Consider the following 9,092-nt stretch of genomic DNA (forward strand, 5'->3'; position numbering starts at 1 on the left):
GCTTCCTGCCCACCACGATCAACTGTTCAGCGGTGTGCAGGAGGCGTTGTGGGGAGGGAAAGGAGCGGGGTAGGGCGTGCTCACGGGAGAGGTTGGAACAGGGATGGGAAGAGGCGGGGTGGGAGTGGGGTAGGGCGAGAAGAGGTGGGGCAGGAGTGGGGACTTGGGGAAAGGGATGGAGTGGGGGCGGGGCCTGGGGCAGAGCAGGGATCAAGCACCTCCCTCCCCTCCGGCAAATCACAAAGTCTATGCTTCTGCCAGCCTGATTCCTAGTGTACGTAGCTCAAGCTACCATCACAACTTGATCCTAAAGGTACCCACAGTTAGCAGAGTCTTAACAGAGTCTCAGCAGAGAAGCCAAGGACAGAATCCAAGCACCCTCTGTCCATTGGGAAAAGAGTCCCTCCAGATCAACACAAGCACGTTGGCTGGGCAGGGTAGAGAGGCTGACCCTGCCATGCAGCTGTGGATAAGGAAGAGTTTGGTCTCCCAGGTCATCCATCCAGTGCTACTCACCAACACTAAATTCACTCTAAAAATGAACCGAATGCAGCAAACCACATAACAAATTCATTCTGAGATTCATTGCGTGCGCCTAGAGCAATACTATGCCAGGAATGCAATTGGTTAGAGCTGCAGTATGTACTCCCTGAAAAATGGAAACATCTTTTCTTCCATTTCAGTATGTTTTTTGTTACAGTCAATTACCAATATGGGCTCCTACAGTAGCAAACTTAACACCTACACATTCAAAGTGTTTTTTTGCTCCGGTGTTTGGCAGTGGGGTGTTTTCCCCCCCAAATTTTATGCAGAGCTATTAATTTGTGTAGGTTATTGTGTAATACACGACTTTACTTTTGATAGCACCTCTCATGCAGTTTGCATGTGATGATGAGGTAACCAGCCCCATACGATTAGCCCTGCCTGCCTCCCCTGGGATGAGGTGTGGGTTTTCATTAGAACCAGCTGGGTGTGGAGGAGTTGACTGCCCTAAAGTGGACAGCAGGAAGCTGCAGAGGAAGGGAGAAGCTCAGAAAATTGTGGAGAGAGTGAGAAAGGGCCTGCCTTGAAGGAGCCTGAGGGAATTGCTCCAGCTAGGAAGGGTTGGGAGTAGCTTGCCAAAACAGGGAAGACCCTGAGACACCAGGGGAGCTTGGGTCTGTGCCCAGCTGAAGGCTCAAGGGAAGACTTCGTTGTGTGCTTTTTTTTTAACTTTAAGTTAATCAACAAGATCCTGAGGAGGGCTATTGCTGGATTTGTAAAAGCCTCTATTTGAGTGTTCTGAGGAATGAAGAGATGAAGTGGAGGCAAGGGGGTGTGACTTGCCCGGGAGGAGTCAGTCATTGATACTTCACCCCAGAAAGCCTGGAACTGTGAAATAATATAATTAGAGGAAAGTAACAGCTAACAGCAGAGGATGAATTAAATTACTAGGGTAAACCTTTTAGGCATGTTCTGTGTTAATAGGAGGCACTTCAGGGCTGTGCTGCCCCAGTGGTAGCTATTGTCAGAATAGGGTATTGGACTATGGGCTGTTATTGGATTTTTCTTACTGTAACAACGTTAAACAGTTAATGGGGAAGGTCTTGAGTTTTGCGTAAAAGGACTCTAATCTGCTGCCAGTCACCCTGTAGAAATGATTCTTAACACATACCAAATACACTGGAAAGAGAGCAAGAGACGGAAGTGTTTGGACGTCAAAAGCTAAATGATTGTTCGTGATGGGAAAGATGAGAGGGAAAAACTTGCTGGTAACTAAGGTCTTGGCTAAACGGGTGCTGTACAGCGCTGCAACTTGCTGCACTCAGGGGTGTGAAAACGCGCCCCCCCCCCCCCGAGCGCAGCAAGTGCAGCGCTGTAAAGCACCAGTGTAATCACCACGCTCGCTCGCAGCGCTCCAAGCTACTCCCCTCGGAGAGGTGGAGTACATACAGCTCTCGCAGTGCTGGCGGCGTGACTACACTCGTGCTTCACAGCACTGTGAATTGCCAAGTGTAGCCAAGGCCTAAATGTCTGTTTTGGAGGGAAGAGAAGAGACAGGAGAACAAAGCGGTGCTTCAGCTTACATTTCTTTCTGCTCTTCTGGAAAAGCCCCAAAGGGAAGTGAAAAGATTAAGTGGAAACTTCTCTCACTGACACTTGCTTCATTCACGTGCCATAGACGCGATCTGGAGCACACAGAGGTCAGCTGTGGTACAGGGTTGCTTTTGCCGTCTTACCCCCTCTGAAATTCTGACCTTAATAATGGAGCAGCCTAAAGAGTTAGCGCTCACTCACATAATATAGGGCAGAATCTGGTCATTGACTGTCATAACTTGGTAAAATCAGTTCGCTACAGCACTCGCTTCAGCCATAAGAAGGGCTGCATCTTACCTTAGCGGAGTACAGATGACAGGATGTCTAACTCTTTAGTTTCAGAGTAGCAGCCGTGTTAGTCTGTATCCGCAAAAAGAAGAACAGGAGTACTTGTGGCACCTTAGAGACTAACAAATTTATTAACTCTTTAGTGTCCTCCAGTATGTATGTTTCAAGGAGGGATTTAAGAGAAGGTGGGAGAAATGATGGGGAAGAAGATGAGGAAGGGCCTTCCAGAGTAATCCTAGATGATGTTTTGGCTATACAGCATGTACGTAGTAACAGTGCCAGGTTTACAGTGGCTCCATGGAGCCAGGCACATGCTCAGAAGGGCCCCCGGCCTGCTCCACTTGCACGGTGCCCCAAGACCCCACTAGCTCCCCCCGCCCACCACTTGCTTCTCTCGGCCTGCCTGCCGGCTCTGGACAGTCTCTGTTTCCCACCACCTGTGGGACTCCACCTGTCTCCCTGGAGCTGAGCCACCTGGGACTGGTGCAGAAGCCTGGCCAGTCTCAGCCAGGTGTGTATGGGGGGAGACAGTGTAGGGGGCTTGGCTGGGCCCCTCCAGACAAGTGCGACTTGAGGGAGCCCAGCCAGGCAGGCCCTGCCTTGGCTGATCGCACCACTCCTGAGGGGCCGGAGCAATTCCTGGCCCTGGGACCAGCCCTGGCTGCGCTGCCTATGCATAGCAGTGAGATTTTTTAACCCTTTATAGGCAGAGTCAAGGGGGCGAGACCTCAAGCAGGGCCCAAAACCGCAGACGTGTGCTCCTGCCCCACTGTGAAACACTGAGCCATCTTCACTGCCAAAAGTGAATATCGATTTGGACTTGCATCAACTGCTTTCTGTGGAGCTTCTCCTGAAGGGGGAGGCAGTCTTTACCCGCGTATTCCCAATCCTGCTTATCAGTGATGTTGTAAAGAGAAGGGCTTTTTATGGAGACTATAATTCATGTGTCACCCTATCAGACAGTACATTCTAGGTTTAATAAACAGCTATGGTACCTTATCTGCAATGTGGTCTTACCCAGATTACATAATTTTATTCCTTCTCCAGGCTTCTGCTAAGAGGTTTGCCTCCAGAAATAAGCCTGCATGTGTGAAAAGCTCAGTGAGTCAGTAAGGTATTTCTCTCGTGATCTGTGTGTGTTTCGCTGGAAAGTAGATGTCAGTTAAAGTTTTTCAGATCCTGAGTCACATTCTGGCTTACCTTGAGCACAGACACGCACCAGATACCAGCATGCAAATCTATAGTCTGGCAAGAGCACGCCGAGGAAAGGGGCTGCACTTATATCGCCAATGTTCAAGGATATTTAGAGTTCATTTACCTGCTCTCTTTCTCCCCCAAGCCACTTCCTGCATTGCAGCTGTACACACACGAAATGTTCGTGCTTGTATCATTACATTGTGTATATGAGAACAGGGGACTAGAGACAACACTTCCAGGTACTAACATCTCTACCATTGACCTGCTGTGTGGCCTTAGCCATGTAAAGCATGGTGTAGCAATTAAGGATGAGGATAATACAAGTGTGCTGTGAGATTTAATAATTCATGTCCCTAACCGAAGAGAAGTTTAAGTGCAATAAAGCTGTGACATCCAGCAGGGCTGGTAAGAGACTGAGTTATGCATCTGGGTCAGGATTACAAAAGTCTCACACCCCTGTCCCATGACAGAGGTCAGTACCCACTGACACCAGTTACTGTGCAGGAGCTGTTTCCTGGCTCAGACATGCTTCAGTGGCTCTGACTGTGCCCAGGATCTTCCATGGCCGCAAAGAAGATGGGGAAAACTTCACCCTAAAAACATGTATTGTAGAAGGCGCAGAATGGTTAAGTTAGACCTCTTTTGGCAAGGGTATTACAATGACTCCATCCAGGCTCCGCTCTACTTTTAGCTGACTTCCTCAATGAAGCAGCACTGGGGTTTCTGCTTGCCTTCAAACAGCTGCTCCATTATTCTTAGGATAAGGATGTCTGCAAGAGTAACTGCTATTGATTTTTAAGATTAAATCTGCTAATTATTACCGCACTGCCTGTAATCACGACCCGCCTTTCTCATACAAACTGGACTAACTCTCTTCCTGAAGGGAAATGGTACAAATTCACTCTGATATGGTGATGCATGGCATTTTAATTAACTAGTTAGCTTCCTTTCACCAGAATTAGTTAATTGTGGAGCTGCAGCTCTTGAAATAAAGGCTATATTCATGGCAGACAATATGCTGTTGTCCTCATTCCCATGGTGCCCAATATGCACTGGCTAAGAAGTCCCAGATAAGACACTGAATCGATTTTTGAATACCATGTTTGTCCCAGTGGCAGGATTTGGTTTAAAACGCCAAGATGAGTTAGTGGTGAATGTTTTTTTTAAAATCAATAATCCTGTATAAGAAAAAGAACTTAATCATTGGTAATTTTAATCATTGCTAGAGAAGGCCTGATTCTGAGGGCAACCCAGGACTTTCAACTCCCAGTGAAGCTGATAAGTATTAAGGAAGTTTAGCAACTTGTCGGACTAGGCCCAGAATCTGGAGTTGTACTAGCTAATGTGGATTGATAAGAGTTTAATCATCTTCATGTTCTTCTTATTCCCTGTTGGTCACCACAGGGACCCTGCTTGGGTTCTGTTCAAGTCTTGGCCAAGACCAGTGGAGGGATAGTTCTGCATTTAGTATAAGAGCATGACCAGCTGGGATCAGAAAGGAGTTTCTCATGTACTACAGAACTGTACAGCTGGCCAAGTGCATTATGGGATTTGTATCACTTTCTAAAGCACAAGCTATGTAGGCCGCAAACCAATAGTCGTGCTGTACGTTGAGGGGAGAAAATCTCATCTGGGCCTGTTGTATTAATTTAGATGTAACATATGGGCTAAAGGTGTTAACATAACCCAGTCATTGTCCAACATTAAACAGTGTTAGACAAGGTCTGGGATTTGATATCAGCCTGCTTAATACCATGGCAAACACGTTACAAAACTCAGACCAAAGGTTAGAAATGTATTAACTGAAACATACAAAAGGGAAACAAGGTAAAGAACATTAGAAATTGGTTGTTTATGCAAAACAAACTTAATCAAAACCTATCAACATCTTTACTGGAAACAGTGAATACTGGTTAAAGTCTCATTTTCAGTCAAACGGTCCGTGGTGGGGGAGAGGGTTCATTTCTGATTAGAGAATGATAGTGACTTTCCTGCCTACTACAAAACAGACAGACACAGAAGGAAGAGAAGAGATGTTCTCAGGATACAGAGTGGCAGGGACAGATGCTTTGGCCTGGTAGGTCATTCATGACAGCTCTTGCTCTGGGGACTGGCTCGCCTCTCTGTGACTATATCATGTGGTTGGTATGGTCAGGTCCCTTTTCTTCATGGGTCCTTCTCAGTGTGAGCTGGATGGGCCATCTCATCTCACCATGCTAGTGCCATACAGTGCAGTTGATTTCAGGATCCAGTGAAAAGCCAAGAGAGAGGGAGATAGGACAGAGAGAAGATAGGAGCACACGAGGGAGGGGAAGACAGAGCAGGATTTCGTATGTATTAGGTTGGGGTCTGTGCTGGGGCAGCGATGATGGCCAAATGTTCCCACTGGAATATCAAAGTCTAGTGTCACAGCAACAATCCTTCTACTACAGCCCCAGTGATGGTAAAAAAAACTCTCCCGCTGATCTCCCTCAAAGTCTCTTTCTAAGGACTCCAAAAAGGGAATGATGAGCAAAATAGCCCAGTCTCATTATTTTGTCCCCCAATTAAGCCTAATTTCCAATATACCAGTTTTGGTTCCTTGATTTCCAATTTTCTGAAGCTCTTGTCTACTGGTTAGACTCTTGACACAGTCCCTGAGTGGTATCAGTTTTTTATATATATATATATATATATATATAACAGATCATTGTGACAATTCATGAACCTTTGCTGACTTTTCACCAGTCGAGCTTACAATTAGAGTAAATGTGTAGGCCCGGTTATTACAACAGGCCCATCTGTGCAATTAATTTAGATCCTGAAGCTGAGGTTTGATTAATTTAGCCTGCATAACTACAAATTGTAATGACACACTAGAGATGAGTGACTTCATTTTGACCAGCTTTTGGAGCTCAGGAATTTGAAGGTTTGATGTGAGATCAAATGTAAGCCCAGCTCCACTCCCACACCCCTCTTGTTTACTGTTGTTAGGGGGCTTATTCCTTCACCCACTCACTTCCCTGGCCCTTCTCGCATGAACAGAGAGCAACAATACCCGAAGCCAGAAGGTGTAAACAATTCGATGTTTATTGGGGTGAACTTCCAGCAAGCATGATTCTAGTTTCCTTCCTCAGTGTCCCCCTTCCCAGCTCTGACACCACAGAGCCTTGCCTGTGTCCCCGTTCCCATTCCCTCCCCTTAGCAAAACATGATTTTAATTCTCCACCCCCGTTCCCTGTTCCCATTTCCCCCCCCTTACTTTTTGATTGACTGCAGACTATATAGTAAAACTTAGTTCTGCTTAGCTATACCTTAACCCAGGCAACCTATGGCATGCGTGCCAAAGGCGGCACGTGAGCTAATTTTCAGTGGCACTCACTCTGCCCGGGTCCTGGCCACCAGTCCGGGGGGCTCTGCATTTTAATTTAATTTTAAATGAAGCTTCTGAAACATTTTAAAAACCTTATTTACTTTACATACAACAATAGTTTAGTTATATATTATAGACTTATAGAAAGAGATCTTATAAAAACTTTAAAATGTATTACTGGCATGTGAAACCTTAAAGTAGAGTGAATAAATGAAGACTCGGCACACCACTTCTGAAAGGTTGCCGACCCCTGCCTTAACTAATCATTTTACTGAAATTTAACTAACCAATCCTAACATATTGTAACATGATTATCTAACCAATTATATCCCACCACCTTAATTGGTTTATACCCAACAAAATTAATTATACAGCAGACAGAAACAATCACAGAACCAGACAGAGATTATACAGACAAACAATAGGGAAGTGGAAACTACAGTGATAGAACAACACAGAAATGAGGAATTTACACCTCAGCTATTAATAAGTGAGTTCTTGCCAGACAGGATGCTATCAAACTAAGTTTCCTTTTACATCTTCTAGGCTCTTCCCTTTCTCTGGAGGTGACAGGCATTATCAGGACAGGATTGTATTCTAACAGCCCAATAGCACCTTATTTCAATGTGACTGGTTTGGGATGTGAGGATGTGACCATTCGCTTCCCAGTTTATGGCTGTCTCTGCTGCTTAGCCAAAGGCCTGAGCCTAAGAACAGGGCGTCAGACTGTCACAGTGAGAGAAGGCCCTTACACCGGCAGACAGTGATTTTGATCCTTTCTTTTATACCTCTATAACTAGCTAAGTGATAAAAATACACCTACATTCTTAAAGTATAGGCCTTTGCAGATATCTATAGCTTAAGTCATCCTTTATTATGTTTGTCTAAACTCTTCAAACAAGGGAGCTGCATGTACACCGAAGCCAGGACAAAAAATATGGGGCAGATCATTTCTCCATGTGGGAAACACCCATTTAGGGGACAGGAATCTTCTCCCCACAGGATCCTGCAGCTGGGTTTTCATTCAGGAAATAGAGGCTCAAGTGCCAGTTTGAGATTGGCAGAGGATTTGGTATTCAGGCCAAGTCCTTACTGGGGTACAGAGGTATTTTAAACCTGTTAATTAACCCATAGTAAAATCCTAGTGTAAAGGGGACTGTGGGGTTTACCTCAACCAGCTAACATGGGTCAAAACTTCAACTGCCTTGTCTACATTTTCTACAAGTTTATCATGGGATGGTTCCCTGAATGTCTTTTCTAATCTCAACGATTGACTACTACAACTCCAGGTGTTCTTAACCACCATGGTCCATGTTGCTTAGGGTTACCATATTTTGAGCCTCCAAAAGGAGGACACTCCACTGGGCCCCGCCCACGCCCCACCCCAACTCCGCCCCTTCCCCAAAGTCCCCGCCCCAACTCCGCCCCCTCCCCTGCTTCCCTTGAACATTTGATTCGCGGGAAGCCTGAAGCAGGTAAGAGTGGGTGTGGGGGGGAGGAGGCGCGGCCCAGGCTGGCCCCCCCGGTGTTTCCAGCCTGGGTCGGCTCGGGCCCTGGGGTGCCGGCCCCAGGCCCGGCCCCCGGCCGAGCACCCCTGGCCCGCCCACCACTGCTGGTCCCCGGCCTGGCCCCCGGACCCCCAGCCGAGCACCCCCTGGCCCCGCCAGCCCCCGGGCCCCCGGCCGAACACCCTGGCCCGCTCAGCACCCCCCAGCCCCGTCGGCCCGCTCAGCACCCCCCGGACCGGCTCCCGGCCGAGCACCCCCCCGGCTCTGCCGGCGCTCGGCCCCCAGCCCCTCTGGTCCCCGGCCCCGCCGGCGCTCGGTGCCCCCGGTCCCCGGCACCCCCGGCGCTCAGCCCCACCGGCGCTCGGCCCCGCTGGCCCCCGGCGCTCGGCACCCCCAATCCCCGGCCCCGCCCGGCGCTCGGCCCCACCGGCCCCCGGTCCCCAGCACTGCTGGCGCTCGGTGCCCCCGGTCCCCGGCACCGCCGGCGCTCGGCCCCGCTGGCCCCCAGCGCTCGGAGTCCCCGGTCTCCGGCACCGCCGGCGCTCAGCCCCGCCGGCCCCCAGTCCCCGGCACCTCCGGCGCTCCGCCCCGCCAGCGCTCCGCCCCGCCGGCCCCCGGCGCTCGGCGCCCCCAGCCCCTCCGGCCCCCGGCCGCGGTGCTGGGCCGGGGGC

This window comes from Trachemys scripta, chromosome 11 (genome assembly GCF_013100865.1).
Source record: "Trachemys scripta elegans isolate TJP31775 chromosome 11, CAS_Tse_1.0, whole genome shotgun sequence".
Taxonomy (NCBI): domain Eukaryota; kingdom Metazoa; phylum Chordata; order Testudines; family Emydidae; genus Trachemys; species Trachemys scripta.